The sequence below is a fragment of the Tiliqua scincoides genome, chromosome 2 (genome assembly GCF_035046505.1).
Source record: "Tiliqua scincoides isolate rTilSci1 chromosome 2, rTilSci1.hap2, whole genome shotgun sequence".
NCBI lineage: Eukaryota > Metazoa > Chordata > Lepidosauria > Squamata > Scincidae > Tiliqua > Tiliqua scincoides.
In genome coordinates this window covers 207,058,722-207,077,677 of record NC_089822.1, presented here as the reverse complement: position 1 = coordinate 207,077,677, position 18,956 = coordinate 207,058,722, and the positions used below count along the sequence as shown (strand labels likewise).

At 45.4% G+C, this 18,956-nt stretch overlaps 1 protein-coding gene and 1 long non-coding RNA gene across 4 annotated transcripts in view; one reads left to right on the top strand and one right to left on the bottom strand.

Moving 5' to 3' along the window:
* Positions 1-18,956, bottom strand: part of TEX264 (testis expressed 264, ER-phagy receptor) — a 179,923-nt gene that overhangs the window by 149,809 nt on the left and 11,158 nt on the right. The gene's annotated exons all lie outside the window — the stretch shown is intronic.
* LOC136641039 (uncharacterized) lies at positions 5,439-14,556 on the top strand. Its single transcript, XR_010793836.1, has 3 exons — positions 5,439-5,567; positions 13,433-13,622; positions 14,376-14,556. It is a non-coding gene; the product is annotated as an uncharacterized lncRNA (long non-coding RNA).

Here is an 18,956-nt window from a genome sequence, read left to right as displayed (position 1 = left end):
GGTCAGCCTAACATCCATACCGGGTAAGATGGTGGAATGCCTCATCAAAGATAGGATCTCAAAACACATAGACGAACAGGCCTTGCTGAGGGAGAGTCAGCATGGCTTCTGTAAGGGTAAGTCTTGCCTCACAAACCTTATAGAATTCTTTGAAAAGGTCAACAGGCATGTGGATGCGGGAGAACCCGTGGACATTATATATCTGGACTTTCAGAAGGCGTTTGACACGGTCCCTCACCAAAGGCTACTGAAAAAACTCCACAGTCAGGGAATTAGAGGACAGGTCCTCTCGTGGATTGAGAACTGGTTGGAGGCCAGGAAGCAGAGAGTGGGTGTCAATGGGCAATTTTCACAATGGAGAGAGGTGAAAAGCGGTGTGCCCCAAGGATCTGTCCTGGGACCGGTGCTTTTCAACCTCTTCATAAATGACCTGGAGACAGGGTTGAGCAGTGAAGTGGCTAAGTTTGCAGACGACACCAAACTTTTCCGAGTGGTAAAGACCAGAAGTGATTGTGAGGAGCTCCAGAAGGATCTCTCCAGACTGGCAGAATGGGCAGCAAAATGGCAGATGCGCTTCGATGTCAGTAAGTGTAAAGTCATGCACATTGGGGCAAAAAATCAAAACTTTAGATATAGGCTGATGGGTTCTGAGCTGTCTGTGACAGATCAGGAGAGAGATCTTGGGGTGGTGGTGGACAGGTCGATGAAAGTGTCGACCCAATGTGCGGTGGCAGTGAAGAAGGCCAATTCTATGCTTGGGATCATTAGGAAGGGTATTGAGAACAAAACGGTTAGTATTATAATGCCGTTGTACAAATCGATGGTAAGGCCACACCTGGAGTATTGTGTCCAGTTCTGGTCGCCGCATCTCAAAAAAGACATAGTGGAAATGGAAAAGGTGCAAAAGAGAGTGACTAAGATGATTACGGGGCTGGGGCACCTTCCTTATGAGGAAAGGCTACGGCGTTTGGGCCTCTTCAGCCTAGAAAAGAGACGCTTGAGGGGGGACATGATTGAGACATACAAAATTATGCAGGGGATGGACAGAGTGGATAGGGAGATGCTCTTTACACTCTCACATAATACCAGAACCAGGGGACATCCACTAAAATTGAGTGTTGGGCGGGTTAGGACAGACAAAAGAAAATATTTCTTTACTCAGCGCGTGGTCGGTCTGTGGAACTCCTTGCCACAGGATGTGGTGCTGGCGTCTAGCCTAGACGCCTTTAAAAGGGGATTGGACGAGTTTCTGGAGGAAAAATCCATTATGGGGTACAAGCCATGATGTGTATGCGCAACCTCCTGATTTTAGGAATGGGTTAAGTCAGAATGCCAGATGTAGGGGAGAGCACCAGGATGAGGTCTCTTGTTATCTGGTGTGCTCCCTGGGGCATTTGGTGGGCCGCTGTGAGATACAGGAAGCTGGACTAGATGGGCCTATGGCCTGATCCAGTGGGGCTGTTCTTATGTTCTTATGTTCTTATGTAGATCATTGTAAGGCATTGTGGGTCTTCAACTGGAGACTTTAAGCAGTAGGGCTCAGAAATCATCCTCCCTGAGCCACAAAGGCATAAAATGAAGCCACTCCCCTGACCTCTGCTGCATAGCAGTATACCCTTTCTGACTCCACCATAACAGTTAGAGTTGTACTACTCTTCTGCCCAGGAGCCAACAGGAGTCTGGCTGCAATATGTAAACTTGCTCCAGGTCTAGGTTCCTCAATCTGAGCAAAGTCACTCATTTGGAGTAATAACACAGACTGCCTCACCTTGCCTTCTTTAGGACATGACCCGTCTGATCCTCATCTACCCAACCTGGCATTCAACCTGGTCCCCCTGGCCCTCAACAGCCTGGTCCCTAATTGGACCCTCTAGCTCTAGCCTGGTTACAAGCCAAGCCAAGGCCTGACAATCGTATTGGCAACCTTCAGTCTCGAAAGACTATGGTATCGCGCTCTGAAAGGTAGTTCTGGCACAGCATCTAGTGTGGCTGAAAAGGCCGATTCGGGAGTGACAATCCCTTCCACACCAGGAGCAAGTGCAGTCTGTCCCTGGTCTGTCTCCCTGGCTATGGGCCTTCCTTCTTTGCCTCTTTGCCTCAGCCTGCTGGCAAAGTGTCTCTTCAAACTGGGAGAGGCCATGCTGCACAGCCTGCCTCCAAGTGGGCCGCTCAGAGGTCAGGGTTTCCCACTTGTTGAGGTCCATCCCTAAGGCCTTCAGATCCCTCTTGCAGATGTCCTTGTATTGCAGCTGTGGTCTACCTGTAGGGCGCTTTCCTTGCACGAGTTCTCCATAGAGGAGATCCTTTGGGATCCAGCCATCATCCATTCTCACGACATGACTGAGCCAATGCAGACGTCTCTGTTTCAGCAGTGCATACATGCTTGGGATTCCAGCACGTTCCAGGACTGTGTTGTTTGGAACTTTGTCCTGCCAGGTGATGCCGAGAATGCGTCGGAGGCAGCGCATGTGGAAAGCGTTCAGTTTCCTCTCCTGTTGTGAGCGGAGAGTCCATGATTCGCTGCAGTACAGAAGTGTACTCAGGACGCAAGCTCTGTAGACCTGGATCTTGGTATGTTCTGTCAGCTTCTTGTTGGACCAGACTCTCTTTGTGAGTCTGGAATACGTGGTAGCTGCTTTACCAATGCATTTGTTTAGCTCAGTATCGAGAGAAAGAGTGTCAGAGATCGTTGAGCCAAGGTACACAAAGTCATGGACAACCTCCAGTTCATGTGCAGAGATTGTAATGCAGGGAGGTGAGTCCACATCCTGAACCATGACCTGTGTTTTCTTTAGGCTGATCGTCAGTCCAAAATCTTGGCAGGCCTTGCTAAAACGATCCATGAGCTGCTGGAGATCTTTGGCAGAGTGGGTAGTGACAGCTGCATCGTCGGCAAAGAGGAAGTCACAAAGACATTTCAGCTGGACTTTGCTCTCAGTCTGGAGAGGTTGTAGAGCTTTCCATCTGATCTGGTCTGGAGATAGATGCCTTCTGTTGCAGTTCCAAAGGCCTGCTTCAGCAGGACAGCGAAGAAAATCCCAAACAAGGTTGGCGCAAGAACACAGCCCTGCTTCACGCCGCTTCAGATGTCAAAGGGGTCTGATGTGGAGCCATCAAAGACAACAGTGCCCTTCATGTCCTTGTGGAAGGATCTGATGATGCTGAGGAGCCTGGGTGGACATCTGATCTTGGAGAGAATCTTGAAGAGGCCGTCCCTGCTGACCAGGTCGAAAGCCTTCATGAGATCTATGAAGGCTATAAAGAGTGGCTGTCGTTGTTCCCTGCATTTCTCCTGCAGTTGTCTAAGGGAGAATACCATATCAGTGGTGGACCTGTTGGCTCGGAATCCACACTGTGATTCTGGATAAACGCTCTCTGCAAGTACCTGGAGCCTCTTTAGTGCAACTTGGGCAAACAACTTTCCTACAACGCTAAGGAGAGAGATGCCACGGTAGTTGTTGCAGTCACCCCTGTCACCTTTGTTCTTGTACAGCGTGATGATGTTTGCATCCCTCATGTCTTGAGGTACTTCACCTTCTCTCCAGCAGAGACAGAGGATTTCATGCAGTTCAGTAGCGATGATCTCTTTGCAGCACTTTAGGACTTCAGCAGGGATGCTGTCTTTTCCAGGTGCCTTGCCAAAGGCAAGGGAGTCCAGGGCCACATGAAGTTCTTCTAGGGTTGGTTCACTGTCAAGCTCCTCCAGCAAAGGCAGGCACTCAATGTTGTTCAGCGCTTCTTCGGCCGACAATCCGAATTCTTCGGCTGACAAGGCCTGACAATCACATCAACCAGTATAAACATTGTGTGCGAACAAGCTCTAAGTATTAAATAACACAATAGAGCCTGAATAGAAGGTTCCTCTCCACTATTTTGGTAGCCTATACTCTGGCCCTTCCTGTAGCAGTGGGCAGTAAACATCCTCTGAACCACTGATCAGTCTATGACTGAACTGAAAGGGTTCTAGAGATCTGCTTTGCAACATGCCAACAGTATCTTTGCCTTTTCTAATGGCTCTGCACCTCCTGCCTTAGCCTTCATGCATACACACCCTGTGCCTGGGAATGAACATACACAAGGACAGGAAGGTCAGAAAGACATGCTCCAAATTACACAAGCAGAAATGTAAGTACCAGTTGCAACTGCGGCACTAACGTCGGCACTTGCAGATTAGGAGCACTACACAGATGATAAATATAGCAGCAGTGCCAACTGTGCGCCTTGGAACCAAAAGGAATGGCACAGGCTCCATTTATCAGCAGGCAATAACGTACAGTTGATCCACAAAGCCCTAGTGCTGTTTGATCAACTGCGTACCGACTGACAATATGGGAAAGGGAGGTGAAAAAATAAATAACAATTCTGACCTAACACTGAACTGAGTACACTGCAAACAGGCAGCTCATGCCCACCGACGTCAGTGGCAATGTTTAAAACAAGTTAAGCGGCAGGGTCAGACCCTAAACCAAGTTGTGCAGAAAAGAGCTGCAAGGGTAGAGAAAGAAAACTCTCATAATCTCTTGCGCCTAACTGACCAGAAACCTTCCCAAGCTCATCCCATCATCTTCCTGAACACAGCTGAAAAGGCTGAAACTACATGGCATCCTGCTCAGTTTGTCATGTGCAGTTTGCTTTCCTGTCTTTTTTCTGGAAGCAGATCAACTCTGTTGCTCACCACACAGCTGCTGATGTGGAGCAAGTATCAGTTGCACCCAGGAGAAAATCTGGGTGGTAAACTATGCTGCAGTCTGAAAAGGCCAAGCTGCATTGCATAGCTTAACATACAAAACCATAATAGAAGAAGAACTGGGGGGGGGGGGAGAAGACAGGAATCTTCACTGGCGTAGGGGGCAGAAAGGGAACAAGAAAGATGCTGAGGCAATGGAATGTTTGTGGACACGGAATTAACAAGATGAGGAAAGAAGGGATTGCCAAGCTACTGCTAATGAAGCTCTGGCTCCATTTGCATCAGGCGGGTTACAGAAATCCCAAAGGCCTAGGCAGCAAGCAGGTTCTCGGTGTTCACTGAACCAGTCTGCTAAGTGGAGGCTTCTGGGTCCAAGGACCTGAAGACCAAGCATTTCTTAGTGGGATCCTGCAATAACTCTACAAATGTTCTTTGATGAAAGGATGTTGAGAATGTTCAGGGTGGAAGAGAGAGGTTGCTGAAGAGAGATCCTCCTAAATCAGTCTTAACTTGTGAGCTGCGTGAACAATGTCCTAAGAGAAAGAGGAGGCTGGGAACAGACAAGAACACTATATCATTAAGCATATTCTATACAGCATATAGCTTTCAAAAAACAGTAGCTTACAAAGTGGTTTACTGTACATAGCAAAAATAAATAAATAAATAAATGATTCCCTGTCTCCAAAAGGCTCACATGCTTTAAACACACACACACACACACACAAAGGCCACAAGAGACAACACAGGGAAAAAACCAGAATCAAGAATAGCTCCTCCACTTTATCCAATCGTGGAATGCAAGCTTACCTGAGGCCCCTTGAGTAGCCTACCCTTTTAATTGGACTCCAGGCTCCCAGCAATCCCAATGAAGCAGCTACTGGTAAGCCAGTTGGTCTACTCTCCTGTTTAGAACTCCTTGGTTGTGCATGGAATCTATTTTTAACTTGTTTGTTGTGCTTCACCGTGACTCTGTCTGATCTGTTTCCCGGATCCCTGCCTGTTTGCCATTAGCTTTGCCCCGTACCAGCTACGTCAGTCATATTCCGCCTTGACTGATGGTCAGTCTGTAACAGGCCAGGTCTTGTTAGAACCCTAAAAAATGCTACTAGAGCTTCTGAATCAGCCATCAGCTTTTCTCCTGTAGTCCCCTGGCCTCAGACTAGCTGGAACCCTATTTTAAAGTAATGGACCCAGAAGCGAGAGAAGGGCTGTTACCTATATAACCTCCCAGTGGGCACTGGTGTACTGGGAGTGCTTTCCAGGGGGTAAATGCCCCAGAGTGCCTTCTGGGGGCAATGGGGGCAATGTTGCAAACCCTCCCCCCATCATCCATTTTGTTTTCTTTATAGTCCCTTTACAGCGTCAGGCTATTTTGACCCAAAGTACCAGAAATTTGCTATCTGAATGTGGTAGGGCCTAAATGTTCTGACCTGTTATTGTAAGCCCATGTAAAATGTAAGTACCTGGATGTAACTCTCAATACCAGTGTTTCTCAAACTGTGGGTCAGGACCCACTTTGTGGGTCCCCATTCATTTCAATATTTTATTTTGAATATATTAGACTTGATGCTACTGTGGCATGCGACTGCAGTTGGGGAAATATTACAGACCTGTGCTTTTAACAAGCTGCTATGTATATTTTTTTAACAATGATAGTTCATGGGATAGTCCTGGGTAAGTGTGGGTAGGATTGCAGCCTAGGATTGTTAAATTTTCCTGCTTGATTATGTCACTTGTGGTCATGACATCACTTCCGGTGGGCCCTGACAGGTTCTCATTTTTAAAAAGTGGGTTCCGGTGCTAAGTGTGTGAGAACCACTGCTCTATAAAACATGTGACTCCAGTTTGATCAATCCTGTAAGCCTAAATGTGCTGAGTTACTCCACAGTCTTAACGTAAGTAAATGGAACTCCACAGTAAGTAAATGTGACTCCACAGTAAGTAAATGTGACTCCACAGTCTTAACGTAAGTAAATGGAAAAGGTAACAGGTGCATCCTGGGAGGCTGATGCAATGGATCTCGTGAGGATGAGGTAATGGGATGAGGTCATCCTCAACCTGATTGGTCAACAAAAGTACTTAAGGGAGGCAGGCACAGCCTACCCATGTGGGTTGTTGTAGTCGTGGTAAGGAGTCTGAGAGAGTGTGTGTTAGAGTGTCAAAGAACTGTGCTGTTTTGCTGCACTTTATCTTCCTCTACGGGTTGTGCACACAGCATAGGCCCAACATACAGGGCCTTAGAAGGCCTTCTGAGGCCCCCGGAAGACGAAAACCAGAAATGAAATTTTTAGGTCAAAGGCATGGCATTTTGCAGTCCTGGCCACCAGGCAGCACAGGGGTCAGGATCGCAATTGTATGGGTTTCCTGGAAGCATCTAATTGGCCAGTATTGGATACAGGACTAGACAGACTCTTGGCCTGATTCAACAGGGTTCTTTTGCTAACACCTGCCTCCGTTCTTTGTTATATCATCACATTCTATAGGATTTCCACTCCCCCCCCCCCCAGACACCTGGCTAGTCCCACTGTTGGCATAATAATGCTGACTTTGCTCTGAAATATTCTCACATATCCAGCTTGTCTCCATATTTACCCCCAATCTTTCACACTTCCTTGGAGAGTCTCATCACAATGCTTCACACAAGATACATTTGCAGCACAGTTGTCACTTCTTAGAAGAACACCACATGCATAATCCACGTACACTGTCATGTGTGACAAACAAACTGGTCGTAAGAAACCTAAGAGCCCAATCCTATGCATGTCTACTCAGACGTAAGCCCCACTGTAGTGAAAGGGCCTTACTCCCAGGCAAGTGAGGATAGGATTACCATCTGAGGGCCCAATCCTATCCAATTTTCAAGTGCCAGTGCAGTTGCGCCAAAGGGGTGTGCCCTGCATCCTGTGGTGGGGAGGTAGTCCTAGAGGCCTCCTCAAAGTATGGGAACATTTGTTCTCTTACCTCAGGACTGCATTGCGGCTGCACTGGTGCTGGAAAGTTGGATAGGACTGGGCCCTTAATCTGCTGCTGATTCTTATTGCACAACCAGAGGTGTATGGTGTCACACATGACAACAAAAAGCACATATGAAGGGCACATAATTTCTCACAAAGCAGAGATATTCTTGTAGAAATTACTTTTCTGTATGAAAATCCTATTATAACTTGGAGTGTTTTCCTTCCATGAACATTTTGAACAGATGAGACTGCCTGTAACCGATATGTATACAACGTCCACCTTCCATGAAGCTTCCCCTATCATTTCCTAACCAAATCTCGTAAGAGTTAAATAAAATGAGCTCCAAATGTAGATCTTCTGGATTTTGTCTCTGGATTTTGAGGTCTAGTAAATGTCTTCTGCAAGCTGTACTTATAATAGGCATTGGGTGATTGCCTTCCACAAAATGCCCAAGAGCCTTGTTGCCAGCCTATGGAATGAGGAAGAATTAACATACCAATGAGGCACTCATTGTCCTGCCAGCTATTCAGGTTTCCCCTGCCTAGTGCAAGCAACTGGAAGAAGGTGGAAGACAACCCTGTCAACACTTTCCAGTGGCTTTTCCAGGTGCTGTTTAGAACTCTGGAAAAAAGAAGCAGGCAGTGGCAGGGAAGATAAGGCCATGCCACCTAGGTGCCTTGCCAAGTCACCATTGGCCATCAAACCGGTTGAGAGCCAGAAGGAAAAGGAATTTGCTCCCCTACAAGCCTGATAATGGGGTTAAAAATCTCCCTAGAAAGCTGGTAGAGAGGAAGTTCAAACACAAAAAGGAAAGGAAGAAAGCAGCTAAAACTCACTGCTATCAAGTCCTTGCCATCAAATAGGCACTCTGTTACCCTGCACATGCCTGATCTCGGAAGCTAAGCAGGGTCAGGCCTGGTTAGTACTTGGATGGGAGACCACCTGGGAATACTGGGTGCTGTAGGCTTATACCATAGTCTTTCGAGACTGAAGGTTGCCAACCACTCTACACATAGGTAAACTACAGGGGAGTTTAAGGTTAAAGAGAGGTTAAGGCTTGAGATTCAATCCCTTCATAGTAGGGGCCAGAACGTTTGACAGTTGTGCAGTCAATGGCCTGGTAGCATAGTGTAGTGGCAAAAACATGTTTTGTGAGCAAACTGTCCCAAGTTCAACGCCTAGTTACAAGGTTGTTTCAGGTACAGAGGACTAGGAAAGATCTCCTGCCTGAGGCCTAGAAGAGTTGCTGCTAACCAGAGCAGACAGTACCAGGCTACATGGTATATGGCAGCTTCTTAAGCCAAGCTGGCCTAGATCTGATTAATTTCTGGCTGCAAGACCACTGGTAGCCCCACAAAAGTGGCTCTGAGTAGTCCAACATAGTGGTTCTCAATTTTTTTAGTCTCTGGAGCCCTTTACACTTTTACATAGAATCTCAAGGAGCCCTGCCAGTGCATGCACAGAATCTCAGGGAGCCCTTGAACACCAGCACATGCACAGAGTGGTGCAATGCCAAGGAGACGGCACCACTTATGATGTGCTTGTAGAGCCCTTGAGGGGGGTATCAGGGGGCCCCAGAGCTCCTAGGAGCACACTTTAAGAAATGCTGGTCTAACAAATCAACTTATATTGTACAGCAAAATGCAAATAAATGAAAAATAGAATTTCTCTTGGTCAATGAAAAAATGCTTAATCAAGTCATCTTTACTCTGGTGGCTGCAAAGCAATAACAACTATTTTGATACATAATATTGTAATTAGCTATAACTGGGACATTTTCTGGACATAGTAATTTGATGTGAGCTGAACGTTGTTATATACACCCCTACATTCTACAGTATGTGTTTTGGGCCTGTTTAATATGCTCTGTGATTATTTGTTTCATTTATTTTTTTCAGTTGTTATTCTGGTTAGTTCCTCTTTATTATGGCCAGTGGCCAAAACAAACTAAACTAATTATTATGACTATCTGCTTTGGGGAATACAGTATACAAGACGTACATAGTTGTTTTAGCTTTCTAAGGTGAAAAGAAAAAAATGTTTTTACTTTTAACAAATTTCAGCCACCTTAACCATCATACCACCTTCATGGTATGGTTCATGGTATGGTTTGGTTCATGGTACCACCACCCATGGTTCATGGGTGAACCACCTTCACCCATCATACAAAGAACTTAACAATTTAAGTCCATGCAACTGATCTTTATAACACTGGATATGGATTCACATGACGATCATCACCACAATAAAAACCTATGAGTTGTTCTCAGCTTCCAATAAAATAAATGCTGATTTGTCTGCCCAACTTTATTAATCTAAATCCAGTCAGCATGAGGTTTCTTGGTTAGGATGTTGACCTAAGATCAGGAAAATTCAGGTTCCCACTCAGCCACAAAGTTCACTGATTGATCTTTGCCAGGCACAGTGGCATCGCTAAGGGGGTGTGGGCCGCTTCGGGTGACACACACAGGGAGGGATGACACACACTAGTGACCAAAATCACTAAAATTGCGGTTTGTAGAAATAAGACCATCATGTTATATACTATTCGATGCGTAATTTATAGCAGAATGCAATGACAAAAACTGGAGCGAAATATCTCCATTCTATCAAAAGTTATGGTCAAAAAACCAGAAAACAAAAATGCAACTGTCTAATGTAAAAAAAAGGGCATTTTCTTAATTCAGAATGGACCAATGAGACTAACTGTTCAAAGTGCAAATGATATGTTATTATGACACAGCATGAAACTATTAAGGTGTTAGTAAGGTGATACCCTGGGAGGGTGACACCACTAGCAACTAAAATTGCTAAAATCGCAATTTATAGGAATAATATAATCATGTTAAAAACCATTCGATGTGTAATTTGCAGCAGAACATAATGAAAGAAACCATGTTGCAATATCTAGGTTCTATCAAAAGGTATAGTCAAAAAACCAGAGGGGCGAGGGTCATTGCCCTGCTCACTGCATGGGAGAAGGTCCATCATGAGGGTGATACGCTGGTCTGCTGCACCAGGTGATGCAAACCCCTAGTGATGCCACTGGCCATCATTTAGCTGGCATCATCATCACTGGTATTATCATTTAGCCTTACCATCCTCATAGGATTTTTGTGAAATTAAAATAGAGGAGGAAACCATCTACGCCAGTGTTTCTCAAACCGTGGATGGGGAGCCACTAGGTGGGTTGTGACCCAATTTCAGATAGGTTCCCATTCATTTCAATATTTTATTTTGAATATATTAGACCTGATGCTACCATTGTATGTGACTGCATTTGGGGAAATGTTACAGACCTGTCCTTTTAACAAGCTACTATGTAAATTCTTTTAACAATGATAGTAAATGGGACTTACTCCTGGGTAAGTGTGGGTAGGATTGCAGCCTAGGATTGTTACAAGTGTCCCTGCTTGATGATGTCACTTCCAGTCATGAGATCACTTCCGGTGGGTCATGACAAAGTCTCATTCTAAAAAGTGGGTTCCAGTGCTAAATATGTGAGAACCACTGATCTATGCCATCTTCAGCTACTTGACAGAAAGCCAGGCAGAAAAGAAAAAAGCAGATCAATACATTTGTGTGGAAAATATACTTTCCACTCAAAGTATGTCAAGCTTTGATATACTCAAGCAAGTTGTCTAGTACGCACAAAGTGCTGTGGACCTCCATGGTCACAATCAAGTACTTCACAAAGCCCCATCAGGGCATTAAGGCTTGCAGGTTACAAAACCGTAGGTTTTTTCATGGCTCTTCTGTAATGCTTTCACTAACTTTCTCTGCACACGGTCCCCTAAGTGACCTCTACTTGCTCCACATTGGGGTCAGGGGAAAAATATCCCTTTACCCTGAGGAGACCTCCAGCTGCCTCCTAAGCTGCATTGGATGCAGTATAGGCCATGCGCCCGTTTCTGAAAAATATCTGCTGGATATGTGCACCTTTTCTCCATGCTCTTTATCACACATGAAGGAAACTATGGTGTCCCAGAGTGTAACAAAATGTTTAATAGAGGCAGAGACAGGACCCTGAAAGAGAGAGAGAGCAACCTGTCCCCATGTCCCACCTCCTCCTGCCACCTGCATTTTCTGAGCTGCACAGGGCATGTTTGCAGCAACGCCAGCCTGGGTAGGTTGAAGGAAGGGCAGTCTGGTATGGAATGGAACATTCTGTTGCATTGCAGTAGCATCAAGTGTGTTTGCAGCAACACCAGCTTGGGTAGGTTAAAGGGAGAGAAGCCTAGTATGGAAGCCTGGTTCCATTGCATTGCAGCAGCAAGTGTGCGGCACAACCATAAAATGCCGGGTATTTCATCAATTCCATTTCCAGTCCCGTCCCCCCCAATAAACTCTTGGGGCTCCCCTTTTCACAGTTTTCAGTCTGTGGTTCCCTTCAAATGTGTCCAGGCACCCCAAAGGGCCACATGACCCCCATTAAGAATGACTGAATTAGACTGTGTGCAACAAGGTTTAAACAACCTGTAACTGGGGGGGGGGGGGGGGGATGACTGCTGCCCAGTCATAGTCACAGAGGCTTGAGTAACTGTTGAAGTGAAACTTTTTTTAGGTGTGTTCTGATGCTAAAAAGTTTGAGAACCATTGGGTTAGACCTCTATGCCTGTTGTCACACTGCCAAGTCTCTTTTAAACACTTGAATCTACATATTAAGCCCTTAACATCATTTACTGTACTATTGTTGATAGGACCTGTGATTCTAATTCAACTCCACTTAAACTCTCAGAAGTAGGTAATTCTTACTCCCATTTTACAGAATGCAAATTGAGGCCAAGAGAGAGGTTCACTCAAATAGCTATGCTGGCATTTAAACCCCAACTTTCAAGAGCCAAAGCTTTTATCCACAGTACAGCAGCTCAGGTGACTTTAATTGAAGGCTCTGTACAGCAGTGATTTTCAACCACTGTGCCATGGCACATTGGTATGCCACGAACGGTCCACAGGTGTGCCGCGGGAGTTTGGGGGAGGGCCAATTATTAGTAGTACTATTGGGGGATATGAGCCCCTGGTTGGCAGTGCGGTGTGCATAGACAATGGTCAAAAACCAGATGGTATACCTTGACAATTTTAGCGCCGTAACGGTATACTGTGAGATGAAAAAGGTTGAAAATCACTGCTGTACAGTATTTGTGAAAACCATACAACCCATCTAGGCATAAAGGGTTAAGATAAGAACATAGGATCTCCCTAGATCAGGCACTTCCTAGCAGCACTTCTTGCTGCCTACTTGAGCAATGCATGGTTAGAATGCTGACGAACGCTGCTTCGGAAATCTTAACTCAAAAAGAGCTCCAATAGTAGCAACCCCGGAAGGCATAGGAACAAGTGAGTGCATAAACAGCTTGATAAGGGTTTTTTTGCTGGGTCTGTCCAGTGATTCTACCCACATCCTCACAGCCACTGGTAACACGTGCACCCTGTTTAGAAACAGTGCACTCATAACAAAATGTAACACAGATGGCTAATGAGAAGTTTCCACTGGGCCACGGGGTCTGTCTCTCTCTCTCTCCCTTTCTCTGTCCCCTGCCCTCTGAATCAGTCCAGGCAGCAGACACGGTCACTTTTTCCTAGCAACCTGCACAGGCACACATATACAAACAGAGCGAAGAAGCCATTGCTGTCTTTCCAAGTCTTTCCTCTTGCAACCTACAACTCATGGCATATTGGGGGTAGTCATCTTCTAAATCTAAAAAAAGTTCCATACCAACATTTTGGCCCACCCACTCCCGGCATTCCGAGTCCAAGCTTTTTTATTTGTTTAATTTTCCCAACAAGACAGGATATCATGTCAGTCACTGCTGAAGCTCTGCAAGACCGCCAGAGGAGAAACTGACAGGGGCCTTTTGGCACAACATTTCCAAGGACGTAGAAAAGGGACCTGATGAAGAAATTCAGTCTGGCATGCCGTTCCATATCCGCTGGCAGCAGACATTGTGGAACTGGGCTTCAGATGAAGCATTCCATGGTGAGTGCATAAGAGCTAAGGCTAACTGGAAGTGGACTCAGGAAAAGAGTTTAGGAGACAGTTAATGGAGAGCTGGGTGTCAGCCTTGCCTGATTCTACTGGCTGACTGTAGGAGCAGAAGACATACTACCTCCTTGAGTCTTGGCTTCTCCTCATTACTACTGTAGAAACTAAGAGCCTATCCCATGAAACAGAAACTCCCCTGTTTAAGCCTCACTTCTGCAGGAACTCATTAGATGGCCTAAGGCAAGTCACTTACCCCACTCCCAGACCTCAGAAGGGCTGACGCAAATACGTATTTGCCTTGCAGGGTTGTCATAAGGATTACAACATCATAATACATGTGAAGTGCTTTGAACACACAGAAGCACCCTATGAATGCTAAGGATCATCATAGCAAAACAGAGAGCACTCCTATTTCAGGCCATTATTAGTAACTGGATATCCAAAGGCATCACTAGCAGTTCCCTCTATCCACAATCTCTTCAAAACCTTTTTCTCTGTTTCTTTTAGACAGACCAGTTCATATATGCAAGATAGACGTGGTGTTTTTTACTTTTACTGTGGCAGAAAACGGTCACCCTGAAAAAGCTTTTGTAGACTGTTATGGCCAAAGTCAGCTAACTACATAGCTTGTTTTTATGCTGCAGCTTTTATAGTTTTCCCTTTTTTCCCCCAGCATGGTAGTCTGATTGTTTTAGATTATGTTGTTTGTTCCTTTTATTCTAAACTGACTTTAGTTTGCATTTGCAGGAGACGGAGGATATGAAGCCCTAAATAAAATACCCCCTGAAGGCTGGAAAAGAATGAGGATACTTTCCACTTTCATCCAAATGGAACTCAGTGTCACTTGTCAGTGTTATTAAACACCATATTAAGAGCCAGAAAACATATCTCCAAAATGCCATCTGGTCTAGCATGGAGCAATGTAACATCAAGAGATTGGGAAGTCACACAGCTGTGGAAACATATTCAAATGTATTGCCCAATTGAAGTTATTAGTTACGAAATATGGGGTGAGATGTAAGACATGCACCCCTAGAATAAGCCACACACCCCCTGCAGCACGTGCCAATTTATTTAAGACAACAAATATTTCAAAGACCCTATCATTATAAAAAATCCCAAATTCCTCACAAAAGGAAGAAGAACTATGCTTCTGTTCAGGGGTGCTTAGACAAGACGATAAAGAGCGTAAAAACACTTTTGAGGATAGTTTTAAACCACTGGACAATATGCAATTCTGGAATTGCACCTCAAAGACCTAGGTCCAAATCTCCGTTCAGCAGGCAACCATGGGCAAATAAAACAGAAACAACAGTCATGTCCCAACAATGGCGATCCAACATATATTCTGATACTTGCTGGATGTCTCCCTGGGCTAAGAATGGGAGGTCCAACAAATTTTTGACTTGCTTTACTGAAAACTTTATCTTTCAGAAAGTGGAGGAAGGAAAAAGTGGGTCAGCTGTCCTGGACATACTATCCCCATTCATATTATACCGTGCAGCTGTACCAACAGAGGCTGCACTGCATGCTACAGTGGGGGGGGGGGTGATCAGACAGCCTGGAAGAGGTTCAGCCTGGAGGTCCCCAGTAGGCTGCCTGATCACCTTCGAGTATCATCAGACATGTTCCAGTCATTTTGCTGGGGGAATTGATGCAGTGTGTGTGACTGCTGCCAAGATCCTCCTCCTCTGGCCTGCTTTCCAACCCTGCCCTCCTCTGATTCACCTCAGAACAACCACAAACCTCCTCCTCCCCACCACCAACTTACTGGCACCCATGGACCTCCCAGAGCCACCCAGAGCCACTGCCACATGCACCAAACCACTCACCAGATCCTGAGAGGCAAGAGTTCCACTTCATTCTGCACTAGTGAGACAATGCCCTCAAGTATCTGAAGGGCTGCCATACAGAAGAAGGGGAGAACCTGATGTCTGTTTAGGTAGGACTAGAAGCAATTAGATAAAACTGCAGGGAAGATTTAGACTATATATCATGAAGAATTTCCTAACTGTAAGAGCTGTCTGGCACCAGAACAGTCTGCCCCATGCAGCTGAGGACTCTCCTTCATTGGTGGTTCTAAAGCAGTGGCTGGATGGCCACGTATCGGGAATGCTGTAGTAGTTGCCTACACTGAGCAGAGGGTTAGATTGTATGACCTCCAAGATTCTTTCCAACTCTAGCATTCTATGCTTATTTCTTGGGATAGTTTTGAGAGTGAAAATGATAAGAAACTGCTGGTAACCAGTCTGAGTCTTGGGGATAGAGTGGGCTATAAGTTTATATAAACTAGAAGCCAATTTATGCAGAGGAAAATCATCCCAGTGCCATTTTAACTAATGAGAATCTCCCCCACAGTGCAGTTTTGCTGTCACTTGCAGAAGAATGCAAAAGAGGAAGACCTTTGTCTGCAGCTCAAAGGATTTGGTGTGGCCCGTCCCTGGGGACGCCCTCCCATCTGCCCTACAGAAATAGAAACAGCTCAGCACAGCTGCTCTTTGTACCCTAGGGTTACAAATCATCTTGTGAATCAAAGTGTCCTAGAAGTGAAGGGCTCTTTCCCACCATCAGGAGGATATGAGCCCTAAACACACCAAGAGAAAACTGAAATCAAGACCAGAGAACATATCTACAATCTACTAGTTTAACTATCATGTCCTCCCCAAAGAATCCTGGGAAACCTAATTCGTTGAACATGCTGGAAATTCTTGGCTAGAAATCCCTATCCCTCCCTCACTGCACAACCATTTCTACCACTATCTGGAGAGGGATAATTACTATTAAACTTATTTATGTTTGTGATTTAGACACACTTTGCCTGAACATAGGAACACGCTTGCTTAAATGACAGCAAGCAGAATTAAAGAGGCTACAGCCCAGTGGGTGTAGGCCCCCTCCCTCAATTCAGCTTGCACCTTGGTTTGCAATTCCCTGGTCCCCATGTTCAAACAAAAATGAGATGGCAGCAGCAACAGCTCTTCCAAATATGCAAGGAGGGGTATTTTCTGGCCCAAGGATCCTGAGACTGCATCTATCAAAGCACACACAGCCACCTCCCTCCACCGCTAGTGCCATCCCTTCGGTATTGCATGCACATGCACGCACATGTCTTAATCAGGGCAGGGAAAGCAAGAGGCAGCAACTTATCAAATCAGGTATTTTAGAGCACCCCAGCTGAACACAAGTGCTTTCTGCCCCTCAAAGCTATTCAGTTGCAGTTGGAATACTCAAAAAAGTCCTGAACAGTCTGGGGGCAAACAGCAGCCTGCTGGACCATCTTTCATTAGATGCAGAGATGCAAAAGAATGCTGCACAACACGGCAGCTTGAGAAAGAGTGGCAAGAAGACTCTTTGCGCTGAATATGCAGACAGATCATCCAACATGACAGTAGATGAACACAGTTGGTGCAAGTATCCCTAGAACAAAAATGTGGCAGAGAGATTCTAGGTAGGGACGGTTGTCAGTAAATAACCCTCTCATTTGGCCACAATTGTAGAAGGTCTTACAGAACAACTAGAAGGAGCGCACCCCAAACGTGAATTATAGGGGAGCACAATTGGGTCCCAATCCAAAAAAGTGCTTCACATCAGTACACACTGGTTGGGTGGTATTTGATCTCTAGAAAAGAACTGGTGCAGGAGAAGGCAACGTTCAATTATAAATAGAATTTTAGTAGTAAGGCACCAGTTAAGCATTACTGCATTTGGAAAGCAGGCTGTAGTCAATGCAGGGATTACAGCACAGGAGCCAGAAAATTGGGGGAGGAGGACACAAATGCCACGTGCAGGAGAAACGTGCAGGTGCCAGCGTCTCCTGTTTGGAAACTTTCCTGGCAAGTTTCAACTAAACACTGGTTTAGAATAAAGCCCAGTGACATTTTGCTTCCTCATTCTTTAACTTACACTAGAGAATCATATTATTCTGATCGAGTAAAATAGGGTAATTCCAGGGATAGACACTCTCCTTTTGCAGAAGGCAGAAGAGCTGGTCTCTCTGTAAGCGCTTTGTATTTATAACACAAACAACATGGTTAGTAAAGAAGGTCATTCCATCAGGTGCCTTGGCTGCCTGGCTCCTTTCTACATACAGATATTTTTTTCCCCAAAAAATTTCACCTTCTAGCCTTGTGCAAGAAATCAAAAATCGACAAGACTAAGGTCATACTGCGAAGGATGGCCTGCAATGAAAAATGCAATAGCTATGATATAACAGAATCCGGAGATCTCACTCTTATTTTTTGTTTTCAAAAAGAGTCATGTTTCTAGCACTCAACACTGATAAGGAAAACCAAATACGTTTGCAGTGTTTGCTAAATGTCTCAAAACTTGAAGAGAATAAACCAAGAATCACATACCCCTTCAAGACATTTGTTATGGAACTCTGAGCTCAATCCTAAGCTTGCGCTTGGCCGGCAAAAATCACTTACGCTGCCCTGGGAGTGCCACAAAATTGCCGTAAAGCACTTTTTCTACGATTTGGAGCAGGCCACACCAGCCGAAGAATGCACACCGGCCTTCTCCTGCCGGATCCAGACTGGCACACGGTAACTTTGCCTGGCCTGGGGAGGCAGGTGCAAGGGTTTGGGGTGGGCAAGGGGAGGCAGAGCGGGAGTGTTTCAGGGTAGGGATGGGTGGACCAGTGGGCGGCATCTGGCTTAGGTCGGATTCTAACCGCCCTTCTGAGCAGCCCGTCATTACACCGGGCTGCTTGGATCTGCTTCAGTTATTTTGCTGGCACAGATCCAAGTAGCCCCATTGCAGTGACTGGGGCATAAGTAAGGGGACATAAGTCCCCTTTATTCCAAGTTGAACTCCCTCCAAATCTGCACTGGATATAGTGCAGGCCAGGCCAGGCCAGGCCAGGCCAGCCTGCCTATTCAAGCACAGGTTAGGATTGGGCTGCCCTTCTCTCAAAAAGCCACCAGAGGCCATTTATTACAGTCTTTTAGCAAGCAGTAGAGACATTTAGATAATCAGCTATTGAACTAGATAGCTTGTACCTGATTGTTTTATAAGAGCTATTGTATTTTATATTATTTATGATTTATTGGGGGGAGCGTACATATAAAGAGGGAGATATGTTTTCTTGCTTTCCTTGTAAAAGAAAGGTATAGTACAGATACAGTATATGAATACATTTAATTAAGAAATGTGTTTAAATCCTAATCGCAACCGTGACTCATTCTGCCCTGCCAGATTTGGGGGATCAGGCCTGGGCGCGGGAGGGGAGAATCTCCAGGGCCTGGGCCACAACAAAACAAGCTGTACAGTACAAAACAAATTTAGGAAGGGGCCCAATCAAGAATCTTTCATCAGGCCTAATACCAG